Here is a 21,825-nt window from a genome sequence, read left to right as displayed (position 1 = left end):
GTAATGCTATCTTCAATGATCCGAAGATCATTGAAATTTAAAATATTTTTCATTTTGTGCTTATTGAATCTTATTATCTACTTGTGCTTATTATAAACTTCAAATTAATAAAATTCAATTAATTTCAAGTGTTTTCATTTTGTAAATCATTTATCTCATCCTGATTTGTAGTACTTGACATTCTTGTCCTTTAAAACTAGCGAACCTAAAAGAAACAACAATTGAATCCAAATATTTTACTACACGCTCTGCAGTAACTTTCAGTGGTGTTAAAGAACATTAAAAAGGTTTCTGCTATCTGGCTCGCAACAAACATCTAGAGTGATAATATGCAAAATAAATAATTATTCTTGTTTATTTATTTATTTTTGAAAAATAAGGGGATTTTTTCCTCGGGTTTTATTATAAAGTTCTCGACACTAGAATATCTTTTGAAATACAGTTTTTACTATTACCATCACTGAACGTTTTAAGCAAAAATAATTTAAAATAAGTAACACCAATTAAGAAGATAGTCGAGAAAGTATTTCAACGCTTTTATTTGTTATCATTTAAGATTTAAATGAGACCTTTTCTTCCAGAATGATTTTTTTTTTGTCGAAATTAAACAGTTTTAGAATGGTAGCCTTTTTTTAAACTCTGAAAGTAAATTAAATAGGATAAAAATAATAAAGTAATTTTTTGTAACTGTTTAGTTGCAGTTACATGCGACGGATGTTTCCTTTAAGCTACGCTTCAGACAAATGAAAGTTATTCAAACGAAATATTTTTGCGTTCAGCCTGAGGTTGAAAAAATTTTTTCTAACAATCATCATACTTTTTTTAGTTGCCACAAGCGAGATGACAAAATGTCTCAAACGAATCAATTAGCATGCACGAAAAACTAGAAACGAAGCGACATCTATATTGTTCTGTTTAAACTTGACTTTTAAAGAGAAACAAAAGTAACTTTAATTTACTTACTCTTAACATAAATTTAAACTTTATCAAATTCTTCTGAAAAGAAAGAATAACTTACTAATACGTCTGAATTATTTAATTTGAAAGAAAAGAATTTCTAACAATATTTTTAGAATTTGCGTAGAATAGTTTTTTGATACCTTTAAGAATAAAATGCATTTCCATCTTTATCAAAGACATGCCCTAGAAATTTATAAGAAACAAAAAATCTTGTAATTTTTATATTTTGCACCTTTATGCGGTTTCCAACAAAAAGTAATATGCAAAATATCAATGGGAAATTAAAATAATTCAGTGTAAAAAACTGCTTATAAAACAATACCTCACTTGTCTAGATAGGAAGTCTTTCTCCCTTTTGAACCTTTATCCCCTTTCAGTGTATCCAAGACTGCTCCTGAATATCACTTCGAAGGAAAGGGTTATATACTGGTCTATACATAGTCCACAATCCAAAGGTTTAAAAGTTTTCAGCTTTTTCCTAAATGTTCCGGTAATCAATTATAAGTAACTATATAGGTATTTGGAACATAGTTTTTTTTTTTCTGTAGATTAAAAGAAATGCCCAAAGATTTCCTGCAGATTTGTTTTTAGTGGTGTACTATAAAGAAGGCTGAGATACACTTTGTGCTACGTAGACTAAAGCAAAAAAAAAAAAAAAAAAAAAAAAAAAAAAACAGCGAGAATAAAGCACAAATAAAGTACAGAAACGGGCATACTATAGTTTCGATTCTACAAACAAGAACCTTCCTCAGGGTCTTAAAATAAATCTGATTATATAAGATGGTGTTTAGACATTAAATATGATGTTTGAACATTGAATGGGGTGTTTAGACAAGGAATATAGTGTTAAGACACTGAATGATGAATATGGTGTTTAAACATTAAAGTAGGTTCTTGTTTATAGAACCAAAACTATAGTATGTCCATTTCTGTAATTTTTTTGTGCTTTATTCGGATAGATTTGGGTTTCTGAACCTCAAAATCCGCAATTTAGGAAATATGGTCCTAATATTTTGGTCAGGAGAGCTTCCAAAGTTTTACATCATTTTAAAGAATGTATTGTATTCTTATATGGCAAAATCTAAGATTTGAGCGGAATCGGTCTAATAGCTCTTGTGAATTCAAATTATAACTTTTTTAATATCCTCCTACCCAATTCGAATTAAAATTTCTTTCGTACTTTGTATTCAAATGCGCATTGAATCTAAGTGACGTCATACCAACTATCTCAAAAACGCTTGAAGATTAAAAAAATAATAACTAAAGGAAGAAAGAAGGAGACATAAATGTACGCGTTTGTGTAGTCTTCGTTAGAAATTAGAGAATTTGCTCTAACAATAACTCAGAATTAGTTGCGAAGTTTGTCAACAGATGGTGCTTCTGACTTAAAAACTAAGAACAACGTTTTCTGCTGTATGTCAGATCATTGCAACTAAATTTTTCTGTTAACCTTTTCCTCAGACTGTACTACGTTGTTACTGCAAGGCTTGGTTATTTTGAAGAAAAAAAAGTTTTCTATTGTTTTTCTCACTTAATAACGTTCCACGAAGGACTGATCGTAAGACACTGTTTCCAGTATATCACCGAAGTCAAGCATTCCTGGCATTTGTCAACTCGTGAAGGTTTGAGTGTGTTCAGTATCAGTCCCTGTTAGACCATTCATTTTTGACGACATCACTTGTATACTACTTGCATAATTTTTTTAATTGTCACGTGAAAGAAAAATGACGTCTACATTTTCACTTTCATATTTCTGACTTTTACATAGAGTTAATCCCTTAACGATCGGTTAATTTTCAAGAAAACGATCATAAAAGTGCCTATTTTTTAATCCCTGAAAATTATGTAAAAATATGTGTGAACAATGTATATATTCATTTTTAATATTTGATTTTCTTTTCTTCCCTCAAATGACAGGCACTGATTATTATTCTTCGCCTTTGAAGATGACGGAATTGTTACCCATTTCACGTTACCCAGTGGGCACCTGTGAACTAAAGTCACGGAGGCGAGTGACATTAACCACGCCACACTGCCACAAACCCGTTTATGGGGGGGGGGCACATTCACACATTACACACAACAGAAGACAACACATAGAGAGAGAAACATCCATGCCCAGAGCGGAATTTGAACCCGCAGTCAGGCGCGGTAACCACTCGGCCACCTAGCCGGCAATTTTTTATTTGTTTGTGGCTTGAAATTTTAAAAAATTAAATTTATAGGAAAAACCAATATTCAGGGTTACTATGAATTAATGTTGGTTTTCCAGCAAGCAAGGAACATTTAAAAAATATGTGTTTTAAACATTAAAAAAGAATTTTATTAAGCTTATGTATAATATAATTAAAGATTAATAATTATTTCTTGTGTGATAAATATCAAAGTATGAGATACTGAGGCCAACGTTACAATCTGGGCAGTAGTACCGAGTTTCCTTCCTACATCTATTATAGTTTTTATCTCTTTTCTACAATTACCATAAAAATATCCTTGTACTGCCATCTGGTGTGTAAAATGAGAAATAAAATGTTTTCCGGGCAAAATAAGTGAATTAGTTTTATTCTTATTGGCGCGTTACTACTGAACACTCCAGCTCGGAAATATCACGGGAGCGAGAAATAGAGGGTGAAACCTCACCCCGTCATTTTCACGGGAGCGAGAAGGAAAGGGTTAACGTGTGTTGACTATTTCTAGAAAAATAAATCTTTTATACGAAATGTAGTATATCAATGACTTTTCAGAAGTGATAAAATGTAGTCAACTAAACATTGAAATCTTGATTAAATCTGTCGTTTTCTAGGTCGACAGTTTCGAACCTACTGGCCTTCTAACATTAGATACCCAGTATTACCCCATTTAAGCATCGTTGAAACTTTCTATTTTTGCTTACGGAAATGTATTGGATATGGGCTGATATTAAAAGTTGGATTCTCAAAATTAAAAATTAATTTGCTCTCTAACGAATTTCTATTTTACGAAAATACATTCTGCTGAGAACTTACAAAAATTGAAATTTTAAATTTTTTTTTTCATGACATGAAGTAGCTGGGAAAGGGAAATTGGTTCTCAAGATAAAATATTCGAGTAATGAAAAATCTGGGATTTTCCATATTTGCCTTTTCTTTTCTCATGCGAAAGAGGATTGATTGTTTCTCATAAGCAAAATGGTCCATATCTATTACCGGTGGATGAGCATTTTTGCTTTTTTACTGAGTAGAATGTACATTAGTATGAGGATTTTCTCATTTGTAGCAATTAAGCAAAGTTAGAAAAAAAGATGGATAAAATTAAGGAAAAGTTTAGAAAAGTCACTATTTTTCTTTTAATATTTATCCTTATATTTATCCTTATGTTAATATTTATCCTTATAGTAATCAACTTGCTTGTTTTATTAAAATTTTTACTTATAATAATATGTATGTAATAAAATATTATAGCATTTTAACCAATTTGCCTAATTATTCTTTATAATTATTATCAAATACCACAATAAGTCTGAATTGTAATAAAGTCAAAAGCTGTTTTATAACCTTTTTTTTCAAATTTTAGATATTACATTGTTTAAAATGTTGTATTCCATAATTTAAAATTAAATTAAACAATAAACTTAGAGTATTAACTAAAATTTACATATACGTAGAATTGTAGTCAAATTTACGTATTTTATAATTGGGAGAAATTTTTGTTGATGCCCTTTCTCGAGAATATGGTGAGATACTCAAAAAGTAAAATTAACATTAGAGGTACAAATTTTCGACAGCTAATATGACTATACAACTAAAATTGTTACTAATTGCGTCGTCCCTATATTTTGATAGACATGATTTTAATATTCAAGTTACTAACACAGTTTTCATTAAATCGCATTTTTCGTTAATTTTGCTTTTGGTATTGTGGTCCACTCATCTTGATGAAGTCAATTTTTTGGCCGATCCTTAAGTGTTTCAGCTTCAGTCAGTGAGTTGTTATTTTTTCTTGCGTACAGATACTGAAGTAGAGTTCAATTCTATTCAGTATTTTCATTCTAGTTCAGAGACTACGCTAATGTAGAGCGTTAATTATCTTGAGGTCTGAAAAGATTGACCAAGTGCGGAGTTCTTCATTGTTAAAAATGATATGTTGATTTTTTTAATATATTGTGCGATTATTGATATTGCATCTAATATAAATTTTTTAAATGTACCAATGTTAGCGTCCCGCAGTGGACTGATCGTTAAGACGTGGTTCCCAGCAGATCACCGAAGTCAAGCATCACTGGCTGCAGTCAGTGTGCGGGTGGGTGACCACTTGGAACAGTCTGCGTAGAGACCGAGGGTGCGCGGTATTGATCCTTGTTAAGCTGTTCCACCGTAAAGTGCTCGACTTCTCGTGCAGGTCGTCGGGTTACCGAAGCAGGGGTGCCATACTCTCTGCAGAGGATTAAAATTTTGAAGACATGTCTTCGGATCATCCTCAGGGATGTTTCCCAGACCATCGCCAATAGCTCATTGTGCAGCTCTAGTGCGACGCAAATAAGCTACAACTACAACAACAACCAATGTGAGCCGCAATGGCTCAGGGGATAGAGCATTTGCCTTGCAATGAGGTGAACCGGGTTCGAATCCCCAGCGATGACAGGTCGAAACGAATCCGCATCCGTCTTGCACTGACCACAGAGCTGATGTGAAATATCCTCAGTGGTAGACGGATCATAGGCTTAAGTCAGTTTATCATGTTCTAGAGTCCCTTTGCCATCAGGATAACTGTGGGAGGTTCTCGTGGTCTTCCTCTCCATGTAGCGTAAATGCGGGTTAATTCCATTAAAAAAATCTCCTGGAAGGCAAATTTCTCCCAATACTCGATACAAGAGTTCCTTGTCTTCTGGATAGGGTTCAAAATTACAAAGCTATGGAGTTGAACATAAGTAGTGGTTAACCCATAAAATTGGGTCTGCTGTTCAATGACGGTTATGAAATAAAATAGTGCAACACTGTACTAAGCACTGTAACAATGAACAGGAGAAAATTTTTATAGAAATTATCGAGCCGCGATAGCTCAGGGGATAGAACGTTCGCCTTCTAATGCGGCGAACCGGGTTCGAATCCCAGTCGATACGAATTCCGCATCCGGCTTGCTCCGACCACAGTGCTGACGTAAAATATCCTCAGTGGAAGACGGAGCATGGGTTAGAGTCCCTTTGCCGTCAGGTTAACCATGGGAGGCTCTCGTGGTCTACCTCTCCATTCAACGCAAATGCGGGTTAACCCCATCAAAAAGTCCTCTACGAGGGCAAATTGCTCCCGATATTCGATCCAGGAGTTCCCTTGTCTTCTGGCTATTATTCAAAATTACAAGGCTACGGAGTTGAACATTAGTAGTCGCAAACCCAAAAAATTGGGTTGGCAGTTCAACGATGGTTATAAAGTAAAATAGAAATTCCCGTTTTTGCAACTACAATGTTAGCACAAAACAGGAAATCTTTGTTGCATAATGAATTATAGAATACGATATCTTGATGGTATACTGAAGTAAAGAGCGACACATCTTAGTGGCATACAGATGTAAAGTGGAACAACATGCTGAAGTAAAGAGCAACATATTTCCGTTACATATTGAAGTAAAGAGCAGCTTCACGAGGGTGACTTACAATATGCTAAGCAAGCTCTTCGTTCTTTTTTCTATTAATCAATGTATAATACACAGGTAAAATCAATAGATACCTTTCCAGAAAGTGCAGATGGAAAAAGCATTCTGCAATTTTTAACTCTTTTTTTAACAAGATGACCATAGGTAACTGAGATAACTATTTGTGCGATAATCATATACAGGGTGCCTCAGTAAAGTGTTTCAGAACTTCCAAGAGGGGTGGGGGGCATCCTGACGACTCGAAATCATATAGCAATGTTTGGTCGGAAATGCTTTCCTGAAGCGGTGACGTACACAGAAGCACCATAAAGAAAAGAGACCGTAAGTGAAAAATCGCTATAATAATACATTAAAAAAATTATATGGTACATGGGTCAAAGTAAGTGTTCGAAGTTTCTGCCACCGGCTACAATGTACACCTCATATCTCCGGCGCATGGACATTCGAACATTCTGCAATACTCCAGGCATATCTCGCATGCAGCTACTGCGATTCTTGCAACCAGCCTTATCAACAGGGTTGTCATAAACCAGTGTTTTCATATGACTCCAGAAATATTATTATAGCGATTTTTCACTTACGGTCTCTTTTCTTTATGGTGCTTCTGTGTACGTCACCGCTTCAGGAAAGCATTTCCGACCCCACATTGCTATATGATTTCGAGTCGTCAGGATGCCCCCTACCCCTCTTAGAAGTTTTGAAACGCTTAACTGAGGCACCCTGTATATCATGAATCTTGAAGCTTCTACGATTCTACAAGTTTGCCAAGGCTTTATTTTTTGAACAAGAGGAATTCAACTATTTTTAGAACCATCAATTTATGAGCGTTTAATAATCTTCATTTATTTCAATAAATAAACAAATAACATAAATTTTAAAGAAAGAATTTCAAACACGAGTAGCGTTTTTTTGTTGTTCCTACTTAAGAGGAATGTACAGTGCGCAAAATAAAGAACGGGAACACCTTTATAACTTTTGATCTAATTGTCAGCTTCTCACGCGCATGGAATCAATATTCATAGTTTATCCACCTAATCTTAAATATGCCAGATGCAAATGAGATACGAAAAAGTACTTTCTTTGTATAAATATACCTCTATTTTGTCGGATTTGGTCTTCTGACCATAAAAATATTGAGGGTAGTTGAAAGAATCAAACAATTGCACACAAATCCCTGTTAATCAGAAGATTATTCAATGTAAAAATAGCACTTTTTTCATTATTTTTCATTACGTAGTTTACTAATAATTGAGATCAATTGTATTGCAAAATATACAATTTTTACACCAATTTATTGTACGCAATTTTAAGATGCGAAATATAAAATCTAAAGGGAATTTGTGTGATACTACTTAATAATTAAAAATTGAAAATACTACTTCTTTGAGATGGTAAAATACGCACAATGTGTACTTAACATTAAGGAATCTGAAATTTTAATTTAAATTACGCCTACATTTATATTCAAAACTTGACTTTATTTATATAAAATTAGTATTAATTAGTAAAATTAATACTAATTTTAAATTTTATAATATCATATATATATATATATATATATATATATATATATATATATATATATATATATATATATATATATATATATATATATATATATATATATATATATATATATATATATATATATATATATATATAATGTTAGTATGAAGTAGTACAATTATAAAATTCAAAATTAGGCCCTCAAAATTTAATGAGGAAGTCCTAGTTTGTCAAAACCCGGTCTCGAAAGTAATTTATATCTTCACTTTTTTATTTTGTTTAAATTTCAATGGTTGATAGTCTATATATGGTGCTACAGTTGAAAACATGCTATAATTCATTAAAAACTATTAGTTAAAAATAAAAAAACAATGCTTGCGTGAAATTTAGTAGAATCCTTAATTCTACTAAAATTCTTCAAATATATCTGCATTTTTCAATGCTGAATAGTATACATAGGTATTTTAAACTATCTTCTATTAACGTCAATACCTTCGACCGATTGGTAATCCCAATATTGGCAAATTGGGCTTAGGCTTCAGTAGTTGTAAAAATCAAAATCTGCCCTTCAGTAAACTTATGACGTGCAAAAAATGTATTCCTATAAAGATGCATTTAAAAAATCATTTATAACGAATGGTTTTCAGCATTTATGATGGAAATTGTCACATTGTTTGGTGAAATATTCGTCGCAGAATGTTTTATCAACCTTTGCTAAAAGAGATCATAATAAAACCATCCTCCTACTCGATCCCCAAGCTATCAGCAAGTTTTCATAAGATGCGAATGGATTTTTTCATCCATTATTCTACATTTTTTCCATTTTTCTCCTCAATTTTTCCTGCCCTCTAAGCTCCTGTTTTTGCGCTCCGGATCGTGACGGGAAAAGTGGAGCTCACAACTGAGTGTAAGAGCAGAGGTAAAGGAAGTACACCTTCATAAAACGGGACCGATAAATCTTGACGAAACATCACGTTTTTCCGAATGAAATACGTGATCGCGTTTAAACTTCAAAAAGCTGACTTACTTTATTTCGTTTTTTCTTGGTAGATGTCAGAAAATAAGAGATGATGTTTCGGGTTAAGACAAAGGATATTCCTCATATAAGATCTTAGATCTCTTCGGTCGACTCGTTTCTTTCTAATGTAGTTAAAATTGAACTACCATTTTACTCACTATTGCTTACTCACGTTTCTGTAACAAATATAAACATTAAACACATTCTACTGAAGACTCCCACATAGCATTTGTAAGCATATAAATCACGAAGAAAAAAATTCCAATTCAGACAAATGATGTTTTTTTCGGGTTAAAACAAATGATAGTAATACATTCCTCATCCATGGACTCAGTTACAGATCTTTTCGGTCAACTCATTTTTTTTCTAATAAAGTTCTAACTGAACTATCATTTTACTCACTATTGCTTACTCTCCTTTCAGAAACAAAGATAAAATTTAAAAAAAATTTCACTCACTATTGCTTACTCACGTTTCGGTAACAAATATAAAGCATTAAACACATTCTACTGAAAACTCCCACATAGCATTTGCAAGCATATAAATCACGAACAAAAAAATTCTAATTCAGACAAATGATGTTTTTCTTTGGGGGGGGGTCGAAACAAATGATAGTAGTACATTCCTCATGTATGAACTTAGTTACAGATCTTTTCGGTTAACTCGTTCGGTTTCTAATAATGTTCAAACTGAACTATCATTTTACTCACTATTGCTTACTCACCTTTCAGAAACAAAGATAAAATTTAAATTTTTTTTACTGGAGCCTTCTACATAGTATGTGCAAATAAATAAATCATGAATCAAAAAGAGTTAGAAGAGTTAGTGGACCGATTCAGACAAATTATATTTTTCTGTTTCCAATCATGGACTTTAATCATAGTTCGCATTATATTGTTGACTTACTTTTCTCTTCTACAACTGAAATCTAATCAACATTTTACTCACTATTCTTCACTCACATATAGCCATAATGAAATTTAATTACAATATTTGCAACCAAATGAATTTTAAATAAAAAATAAACGAAGATCATCCAGATGCATGCACATGACTAAATTTTGCATACTATATTAAAATTTAACCACCTTTTCACTCACTACTGCTTACTTACGTTTTTGTAGCAACAAATAGAACAACAGTAGCCTATTCTACGTGGCATTTGAAAGCAAATATATCATAAATATAAATAACATTTCGAAGATTTTCCCTATTCGGACAAGCGATGTTTTTTCATTTCTCTTCTAAGATTCTAACATCAAATCATCTCTTTGCAATTTTATGACCTCATTTTATTCTAATATATTTAAAATTGTATTGCCATTTATTCACTATTACTAACGTTTGAGTAATATTGAAATAAGGATTAAAAATATATAACAAGGAAATTTTACACAGCATTTGCAAGAAAATAAATCATGAACACAAAATATCAGAAGATCTTTAGATACGGATAAACGATATTTTTCTATTTCTCTTCATAGATCTTAACTACTGATCGTTTCGATATTATTCAATTGACCTATTTCTATCTACCATAGGCAAAATTTGACCTATGGTAGATAAGGACATCATGTGCTCATATTTCTCATCTAAGATATTAGCCTATTTCTATCTACCATAGGCCTTATTCAAGTAACATTGAAATAAGGATTAAAAATATATAACAAGGAAATTTTACATAGCATTTGCAAGAAAATAAATCATGAACACAAAATATCAGAAGATCTTTAGATACGGATAAACGATATTTTTCTATTTCTCTTCATAGATCTTAACTACAAATCGTTTCGGTATTATTCAATTGACCTATTTCTATCTACCATAGGCAGAATTTATACGCCATTTTACTCACTATTACTTCGGTAAGTTTCTGTAACATACGAAAAGCAATAATAATGTTTCATACATGGAACATTTAAATATAATTTGGTAGCATGCACAGGGGCTATAAAGATAAACCATTCACCGTAAAAAGTTAGAAGTTGTTTTAGATAAGGACATCATGTGCTCATATTTCTCATCTAGGATATTATCTGTAAATGCCTTTTTTCAATAATTTTCCATTGAACCCTCATTTTAATCTATATTGATTTCTTATAAGGATGAATGATGAGACAATTAAGTTTAGAAAAAGTCTAAAAACTAAAAATTATACATATTTCAGTATTTCATTTGCATAGATTATAAATTTAAATTTATAAACGTGATTTCCAATTGCAACAATAATACTTATCTCAGTAATGTTTAAAAGTACTCAAAATCATTTTGCACAATTTATTTTTGGGTAAATTATTTTAATCATTGCTTGTCATCATCTAACATAACATTAAAAAGCGTAAACATCTTTCATTAAAAAGCGTCAATAATAAGCATATCGATGATAATATTATTGTTAATTTTACAAATATAAATTCATTGGAATAGGAAGGTTTCGATTTGAGAAACAACGATTATTTTAATTTGTAATTTAAATTATTTTGCTTTCAAATATAAGTAAATAAAAATTTAAATTATATTTTGAATATAAACAAAATGAACTGTTTCATTTTTCAATAACCATACGTTCTAGTTAAAAACCAGAGATGCAAGAAATTCCAGTGAAGAACAAAAATATTGAGTCGGGTATGACTTTTTCATTTTTCACGAACCTTCTTTTCATTTTTCATGAAACATGATCCATTGTCAAAATCTCAGATTCGCGTGAAGTAAAAAAAATTGAGCAACCGTAAATAACTGTTTCGTTTTTTAATAACCATTCGTTCTAGTTAAAAACCAGAGATGCAAGAAATTCCAGTGAAGAACAAAAATATTGAGTCGTGCATGACTTTTTCATTTTTCACGAATCTTCTTTTCGTTTTTCATGAACCATGATCCATTGTCAAAATTTTAGATTCGCGTGAAGTAAAAAAAAAAATGAGCAACCATAATTAACTGTTTCGTTTTTCATAACCGACTGTTTTGTTTTTCTAAACACCGTTTCACTTTTCATAAGCAATGCAATGTTGTTATAAACCATGATTCAAAGTAAAGTAGAATAAGCAATCACAATTAACCATTTCATTTTTCAAGAAACATGACCAACATCCAGATTCGTGTAAAGTAAAAACAATTGATCAGAAGAAAGTAACTTAAAGAATACATTGAACCAAAATTTGATAAATTTATTTTCATTGTAAATGAAATCATTTTCTACAAAAAATGTTAAAATTTCAGATACACTATATTGTATGGTAGTAAACGATGACATTTACTACTTCTATTTTTACAGTGGCTGAAGCATATTCTAAAGTATTTTGTATAATTTTGAAATATAAAAGAGAATATTTTAGTGCTGAATGCAAAAGCTCTTTTCAAATAATAAATATTGTGAGAATTTTCAAATATATTAATTAATAAAAATATGAAACATCTTGCAGTGTCAATTTATGAAGTGTATATTACAGTGCATACCCTTTATAAACATTCAACTAATCTAACTCTTCATTTTGTATAAAAATGTGTAGACCATGTTTAAAACAACACAGTCAAATTTCTATTAACATACCATCTACCTGTGCTTTAACTCATTGACATCTCCTGCAGTTCATAACACATTATTGCCTTTTCTCTTGACTCACCTTTAAACAAATACAATTCAAACCATTCATTTTTATATCAGCATAAAACTTTGTAAAACTCTATTACTTTTTGCATAAATTATATTAGAACTTTTTTACATTTTTATATCAACAAAAATCTTTGCAAAACTTCATTACTTTTTATATAAATTATACTAGAGCTTTTCTACACTTTTATATCAACATAATCTTTTGTAAAGCACTATTACTTTTCGTATAAATTATTCTAAAATTCATTTTTGCATTTTTATATCAACATAAGCCTTGGAAAAACTCCATTACTTTTTGTATAAATTATGCTAGAAATTTTAAGGGTAAAAAAATGTTTAATTTCAGTTCGGCTTGTAGCATAATTTCCGAGAAGTGAATTTCTTCGCACCACATTATGCAAGAAGATTTTTCAAATTGTTTAATATTTTTGCATTTTTTTATCAACCTAAACCTTGGAAAAACTCTATTACTTTCTTTATAAATTATGCTGTAACTTTTTTCCTTTCTTCATAAATCTTTATAAAACATTATTACTTTTCAAATAAATTATGCTAGAAATTTTAAGAGAAAAAAACAAATGTTTAATTTTAGTTCAGCTTGTAACGTAATTTCCAAAACTCTTCTCACCTCGTTATGCAAGTAGGTTTCCCAGATTTTTTAAAATCAAATCAAAATGTGCATAAACCGACTACTTTCATACAATTTATTATGAAAAATAATTATCACATTCTTAAATATCTTAATTTTTAAAAATGACAATAGTTGGTAAAGATATGGCTTTATGTATGAAATTCTTAATGAATCAAAAAAATTATTTTAGTTTGCACAGTATAAATTCTTTAGTTTTAATTTTCAAAGACTCAATTAAACAAAATATTCAAAAAGTTTAGATTTATATAAAAAAAGCTTATTTTAATAATGAAAATGTTTAATTTGAGTTGAAATTTGTCGGAGAAGAGAACAGAAGCATATCTAAATAGGAGGGCCAATTAAAAATAAATACTCTAAATTTAATGAATATCTTTATATTTTTGGATGTTAAAATAATCAAAAGATATAGCGATTACAGTAATTTGCATGATAGAATCACAACATTGAGTAAATTTACTTATAGTAAATAATTTGCATAACCAAAAGTGAGAAATCACAACTAGACAAACAAAATATGTAAAAAAAGTTTGATGACATCATTGTCTTCTTATAGTTTAATAATTTTTAATAGTTTGTGTGATCTAATACTGAAAATTATGTATTATAATTATGCAGTCTGTTCACCTCTTTACCATTTCTTCAATTATGATCTCCAATTTTCGATAATTATTACTTCAAAAATTAAAAAAAAAAATTTATAAATTTATATATAGCACTACTTTTTAGTTATATATCTCTTTTTTTACTTTTTAAATTTTTTTAAAAAGGAATTATGCTTTTTCAAATGAAAATAAAGTGTAATAGTAAGTTAATGATGAATATTTTTTAAACAAAAATGAAACGACATTTACTCTAAACTTTCTTTCTCTGCAAGATAATGCTTATGCCATTATAACACGTCTAAAATACTTGAATACTTGACGATTTTAGTCTTTAAAAATTAACGCGTTTAAAGAAAATTATGAGAATTTAGTCTGAAATATTTTTTTAGTTGCTAATTTACGTATCTCCATTCTTCATTGATCTCATTAATTTTAATTTGAAGTTAATTAGATTTGTCACTATTTTGGTTTTCTCCCATTCTTCATGGAAGTTATTAATATTAATTTTCTTAATGAACTAATTTATTTCTTTTCATGCAATATCATTATAGATTTCTTTGATTTCCCATTTCAATTTTAAAATGAGTTCAGAACAATGAAAACATCGCGCAATATAATAACACTCTTAATATGTGATACCTTTCATCTTAATTTAACAATTCTAATGGTTGATATATGTTTGCTTTAAATCAAATTCAATGATTAGCTTTATACAACTTTGAAACTTATTTGTTTTTTTATGTTAGATTTTTATCTATGCACTAAAAAAATAAAGAGCTTTTTGGCAATTATTTTGGTAAAAGTAACAGTAAAATATTGCTTTATAATACATTTACATAACATTTGGTCAATATGGTAAAATTTGATGATATTATCATGGTATTGGCATAAAAACTACTTAATCAGCTATTCCTTATGCATATAATAAAAACAATTTATTCAGCTAAATTTACTTTTCAGCTCTGTATTTTTTACTAAATGTAGGGTAATAAGAGTTAAAATTTTAAATAACAAAATTTTCCGCAACCCGTTACCATATGAGTGCAGAAATTACTAAATAAATTGTTTAAATATCGCATATATTGGTTTTATTAACCAAAATTACGTTTTTTTTACCAGAAATATCATTTCTATAATCTACGGTAATTTTACTAGAATTGTTTTCTCCGTATGGTAATCTATTTAAAGAGAAAATAAGCAGTTTTAAATGATTAAATAAATGTGCATTTAAATATAGTGTAAAGTTTTCGAAGAAATTTCCCAACTTCTATTTTTGATTAATCATCTGCACATTTTTAAGATAATTGAGATGCGACTCAAGTGAATTAATTGTTATTTATTTATTTATTTTTGTTTCACTTAATATAAAAACTTTAAATTCCGCAAATTTTCATTTTTCTATTTATTTTGATAATTTTTTGTGACATCAAGAATGCTTACTTATGTTGGAATAAATGATATAATTAGCTCAATAGGAATGTTCCAATTCTAATTACATATAAGATGAATGTATATGATTAAAGTTTTTTGCTTCTTTTGTACTCACCTCAATTTAATTAATTTGAGAACAGGTAGACATAAAATTTAGAGAATTACGAAGATTACTTATATTTAATAATTACACTAGAAAGTATAATTGTATTCTAAATTTCATTTTCATCTTTTTATTGCACTTTTCCGTTTTTGTTAATTTAACAATTTGTTTACGAAGACCATAAAACCATTGTTGATTATTTTAATAAAGCTATTTCAAAATAAAAATTTGTTTTGAAGGAAAGGCTTTTTTTGGTTGCTAAATGCGATTTAATTTTAATATTCAATTTATTGCGTTTGTTTTAGAGCAGTCACATTTCTCAAATGGTGTCGATAACGGTGTGTAAAATTCAAAATCTGGAGAAAAAAATTAATCAAACAGTTTCAGAGGAGGGGTTATTTTGTCTCTTAGCAGTAGAATTATCCACCCTTTCATTGCATTTAGCTGCTACCAATTACATTTCTAAAAAATTTTCAAATTTTTTACAAAATAAATAAATTGTTTTCAAGGATTTTTTACATTAGGTCGTTGTGCTGCCATCTATTTATTGAGATAAAAATTATAAAAAGATTTTGCTAAACGCGTTAGTTTGCAAAATGCAGCTAAAAATTACTGACTGATGAATGGATTAGATAGTACAGTTAAAGCTTTATCTACCATTCTCACGTCTTTTGTTTTCTCGTATAAATGGTTTAGGTTCAACGGTCCTGTCACAAATGTTATTATAATAATGTTTTTGATGTTTTAATACTAGCAGATACTTTCATCTATCAGAAATTTTACCGACATCGAAAACAAAAAGCGATGTTATTTCATTTTCAGAAGAAAAAGAGTAGTCAAATATACGCTTGATTCTTGTGCTCCAGTTGGTGAAACTATTGAAACTAGTGGTGTTTTTGGTTCGAGAAATGGTTGCAAAAACTAAGAAGTATAAAGTAATATCGATGAAAGGAGAGAATAGGAACCACAACTGTTACTACACGTACGGAAATCATGAACTCAAAAACAATGAGAAGCTTTCTATATTCACACGAATTTGCAGAAAATGAACCATAACTTGTAGCAGATGATAAAAACTAAGTATTCTTCTGAGAAGAGAGTGTTGAAGTTTTCAAATAATTTACATAAATAAATGCGTTTATTCTTTTTCCTTTCGTGAGTTTATTCTTTCTGTATTATTATTATTACTGTAATCTTAATATTCAGTAATATTAATACGTAATTTCTATAATAAACGCTTTTAATCTTTCTCGTAATTTTTCAAAAAGGAAATTTTTTTACTCATTGTAAATTTATTAAATTTATTATATATAAGTCCATTACTTGTTTATTATTTTTCACGCGTTTTCATTATGTTAGGCCGCATCTATCGTACGCATCAAATGGTCCAAGGAGAAATGATCGATAAAGCTAGCATTGTATCGCAAATCTGATGGTACTTTGCTGCACTGTCGGGATACAAACTCTGACCTAAATGACCTTTTTTACGTATATTTTTCTATCTGTTAAAACATTAAAAGTCAAAAACATAATGAAAATGAATAAAAGAAAAAAGAACATTGTCAAAAAGAGTAAAACTAGTATCTCACTTGATTAAAAACTTCATTAGTTTCCAAAAATATGAAGATGGTGAAAAAAGCACGACCACTTAAAATTAGGTGCTTATTATCGAGATCTGCCAGACGTGAAAAAGGGAAACAATCATAATGCGAAACGTAAAATGTAAAGTTGCCAACAAACAACGGAAAGTAAATATGAGAAACAAAACTAGAAAAATTCCGTATTTTTCATTTTAATTTATTTCACCTTTATTTTGCATTTTCGTTGGCAATCACGTTTGCTTGAATTTCCTTCTAAAATTCAGGTTGATGCCAGTTTTTTGAAAAATTTAACTGATAATAAAATTATTAGTTTCTTAACAAAACAGAAATTCTAACAAATAAATTACTGAAATTTTTTGGTTAGTTTTCCTTATAATTATTCTGTTTTTCTATGATAACTATATTTACTGTTGAATTTATATTTTAATATTTTTATGCGTTTAATAAGTTTATTTAAATTTTCAGTTCTTACATTTTGTCTTATTAATGAGAATGAGAAAACAGATTTTAATACTGGGATTTGGTGGTTTAAAACATTAACGAGTATTTTAACAAAACAAACTAAACTAACAATAAAATTAAACAAACAAATTAATGCATTCTTGGAAAATAAATTAAATTATTCAGAAGTTTTGCGATTAATATTAAGTGCATTTTTTGAACGAAATGATGTATACTGCTTGAAATATCAAGAGAATAAAACCATAGCATAATAATTTATATTCAGTTTAATACTTAATTGAAAATAAAAATAAGGCGAATGTAGAATTGCAAGTTCGAATACTTTAGTGAAATTATTTTGATAAAATAATATTTTTAAAAAAATATATTTTGATAGGTTTTTCAAACATATACAGTCTCTAGATAATAGTCTATCAAAATATTGATATGGCTATATTGAATTATAATTATTAAATAAATTTTTGTAATTAAAATTATTTTCATAAGCAAACAATATTTGCTTTAATTAGGAAAGGAGAATATTGGAAATAATATTAAGAGTAAAACTTTGGCATTATTAAAAATGTCTTTAAACATTAAAATATCACAGCAGCAATTAATGTATTTAGAAAAGAAAGTTTATTTTTATAATTTGTTGTTTTTAATTAAAATTTTCTTATAAAACAATAACTTGTTAATTTTTTTTAAAAAAATATTTCCGGAAGACAGAAACATTTGTGGAATAGAATTAATTAAAAAAGAAACTTTTAGACAATATGTTTTTTTACAAGCTGTATGAATATCAGTTATACCATATTATAATACTCGTAGTTTAATTTGTACTGAGATAATTATTAAGGGAATTAGGTTGAGAATTTCAAAGAAAGTAACTTTTGCTGTTGAGAAAATAAAACCAGTTGAACATGCATTTACTTTAAAAGTTATAAAAAATTAAAAGTTATAAAAATTTAAAAAAATCCGAAAATTGGAAAACTTAGCAACGAAAAGATGTTATCTCGTGATGAGATCACATGATCATATCCGCTAAAATAAAACACAACCCATGAGAAACGAGGAAATAGCACTACGACGACAGAGATCTTTCTCCAAGGGGGTCAGAAAGGGTTAACTATTGCATGTGCTACATTAACTTCAGCTGAAAGGAGATGTTGGATTCCCCAAGAGAAATTTTTTTTGCATATATCTGAGTTTTCCATTTCTTTATTTTATGATATCCAAATGACTTGGCCATCCACAGTCCGAACTTGACACCAACGGACTTTTTTTCTATAGGGATATTTAAAAATGTTGCGTACTCAAATTGCCCACCATTCACTGTTAAACTGTAGGCAAATATTGAAAAAGAGATTAAAAAACCCTAAATATTAGTTAATGTTTACGATAATTTTGCTGAACGTTCCAATGCTTGAAATTCGTCAATAATTGACAAATCACGAGAATTCAAGAGAATTTCTTGCGATTTGTGTTCATTGTTCAGTATTTTTTTTTCCTCAGTTGTTCAATGCTTCGGTTTTTAAAGGTTATGTTTCATTTGGGACATGTTGTATAACGTAGGTTAATAGAAAAATTTGCAAATATCACCACTTAGTTATGCTCTAGGGTAACTTGCTCTACCTGATGTTCTTGAGGCTTGTTTTAATCAGCCTCTATGCCCTTAGGCTAATTGAAAATTCCGGTTATTTACAAATGTCACCTGCATTTTGTTATGCACCAGACCAATTTTATCTGCCTGATGTTCTTTAGATTCGCTATAATCAACCTATGTCTTAAGGCTAATTGCAAAATGTGCAAAAATTTACTCAGACTGAAATTGCTTAGGATTGTACAAAAAATATTCAAATTGATTTACAACAAGCCTTCTATAAGGCTACTTAAAATACGCTATTACAACCCTCAGCATATTGCATTTGATCAGAAATAAATCATGCTAATTTAACAATGAGTCATGTATTTTTAAATTAATGGTATGTGGTCTCTTAACAATATTCCTAAAAGGTATCAAGCTGCATAGAAAATTCCGTGGGGCTTTTCCAACTGGCTTTGTGCAATGTAAAGTGACTGTTGCCTTTACAAAAAGTCATAATTAGTCTACGACATTTAGAAGACAAGTTTTTTTTTTCTAAAAAAAGGAGAAAACCTATCAGTCTAAATCAATTGCTGTATAAATAAAGACAATTTTGCTTCATAAAATTCCAAACGTAAGTCAGATGTTTTAGGGCTAATGTATGATAATTCTTTCTTTTTTATGTCAACCTATTAAACATTTTATTAAAAATAATACAGGATTTTTGAAAAAAACGTCTTTCCAATGTATGTACCTTTTGACTTTCTTTTAATTTAGCGCCGACGTATCAGAATTTAATAAAAGTGTGTGATTTATAGCGCTTTTTGAAGAAGAAGCACATTTTATTCTTTGAGCCAGGAAAATTCGTAAAAGAGTGCGAAAAAGTTCTTTTCTAATTAATCGAGTCTGTATTACTTTCTGCTTCAAGGATTTTAACTTAAGGATTTGATAAAAGTGAAAAAAAAGAACTCTGATTCAATACTTTGAGTCTAAAGTCCATCTTTTTTACTTTGTGTTTGATTCTATGTAGCCATTTTTAATTTAATAAATCGTGAAAATACAGCATAATGTAAGTGTGTGATTTCTCACTTTTGCAAGAAAAATTTATAAAATAAGGTTTGAAAAATAATTTCTTAAACTCTAAATATTAAGGTGTTATATATAGATGCCTGTTCGAATATATTTTTTTTCTGTGAGAATCTGAGATTTACAAATCCTTTTTTAAACTAAAATAAAACATTTATGTCAAGAGTAATTAATATGTATCTATTTTACAAATATTTTGTAAGATATATTTATTTATCTTTAGCTTAAATATTACGCAAATTAGTCTTTATGGCTCACAAAAGTCAACCCATACTCATTTAATTATTCTTGATCCACCTTGAAAACAGTCGCAATGGTTATTGCAATTAAGCTAGAAAACGTTATAATTACTCTTAAATTACATTTATTAAGGTTTGGATTTAAAAAAAGAAACTTTTTTTAAACATAATTGTAAATAAATGCCGTAAAATATATGTTTTGATTTATTTAGTGCAGTAATCAATTACATAAACGCAAACTGATTTAATGTAGGATTAAGCTAAATTTAAATTAATTTGGCTTAATTGTTATCTAATATGAATATCAGGGATTGAGATAAGCACGCTTAAACTTTTAACTACGGCAAGAAAATTCCAAACGTTAATAGTCAATAAAATTCAAATCTTAGACATTTACATAGTCAAAGAATTAAGGACTTAGCAAAAAATGATTTCTTGAAATATTGTATAAAGTGCATAACCACTCATTACGCGAAACAATTACATAATACAAATCAATATGTCTGCATAATTGATATTAAGTTCTAAATATCTATAAATATTAATGTAAACACAGTTTAAATATTCTATAAGATAATATAATCATACTTAAATAAAATAAAACTTATGACAATAGAAATATTCCAATAAAAATGATAACTCTGAAAAAGTTACATCACCTTACAGTCTTATATACACCTTCGATAATCCTTCTCATGGTAGAATAATCATTTCTCAAATGTATACTAAAAATTCAATTTATTTATTCAAAAATTCATCAGAAAAAGATAATTTAAATAACTTAAAACAACACATTAAAGTTGTCTGACGTACACCAGAAATCTCAACGATGGATTCTGCATCGTTATTCCCGACGTCCCGAATTCGTATGACGTAAGATAACAACAGTTTTCTTGTTATACATATTTTTATGAAAGCAAAAAAAAAATTAAATTCTTACTTTATAAAATAAATTGTGCTATATATACATAGGGTGTTCCGTAAAGACTGACCTTAAAATGTATTTCCAGAGTCTCTATCAAAAATGCAATCAAAAATATGTACATTAGGGATCACAAATTAATGTTTAAGTTAGGGAAAAAACTAGAACGCTGTCGAAATTTGACAAATAACACCTTCTAATTTCAATTTTCTAATACACACGTTTCCTCTGTCTTTGCTGCTATGCAGAGATTTATCAGACTTCAATAACGTACGTTTTCTTCCTTAAATATTAATCTTCGAATCCCAGCGTGCTTGCTTTTCATTTTTTGTTAAGGATTCTAAATATCTCCATGTGTAGATTTTACGGAACACCCTATATATATATATATATATATATATATATATATATATATATATATATATTGTAGTGGGGTTAAAC

Source organism: Parasteatoda tepidariorum, chromosome 12 (genome assembly GCF_982258835.1).
Source record: "Parasteatoda tepidariorum strain Cologne lab strain chromosome 12, Ptep-v5.0, whole genome shotgun sequence".
Classification (NCBI taxonomy): domain Eukaryota; kingdom Metazoa; phylum Arthropoda; class Arachnida; order Araneae; family Theridiidae; genus Parasteatoda; species Parasteatoda tepidariorum.
This window is presented reverse-complemented; position numbering follows the sequence as displayed.